This window comes from Nematolebias whitei, chromosome 13 (assembly GCF_014905685.2).
Source record: "Nematolebias whitei isolate Nwh7 chromosome 13, NemWhi1, whole genome shotgun sequence".
NCBI lineage: Eukaryota > Metazoa > Chordata > Actinopteri > Cyprinodontiformes > Rivulidae > Nematolebias > Nematolebias whitei.
The window spans coordinates 1,980,568-1,980,783 of record NC_056510.1 but is presented as its reverse complement, the minus strand read 5'-3'; the positions used below and the strand labels follow the sequence as shown (position 1 = coordinate 1,980,783).

General features: G+C 35.6%; 1 protein-coding gene across 1 annotated transcript in view; it reads right to left on the bottom strand.

Moving 5' to 3' along the window:
• itgb5 (integrin, beta 5) overlaps positions 1–216 on the bottom strand; it is a 29,759-nt gene that overhangs the window by 19,254 nt on the left and 10,289 nt on the right. The gene's annotated exons all lie outside the window — the stretch shown is intronic.

Genomic DNA, 216 nt, shown 5'->3' with positions numbered 1-216 from the left:
GGACCCTTTTCAGGTGTATAATGATAGGACCCTTTTCAGAATAGGACAATTTTCAGGTGGATAATAACAGGACTCTTTTCAGTTGGATAATAATAGGACCATTTTCAGGTGGATAATAACAGGACTCTTTTCAGGTGTATAATGATAGGACCCTTTTCAGAATAGGACAATTTTCAGGTGGATAATAACAGGACTCTTTTCAGTTGGATAATAATA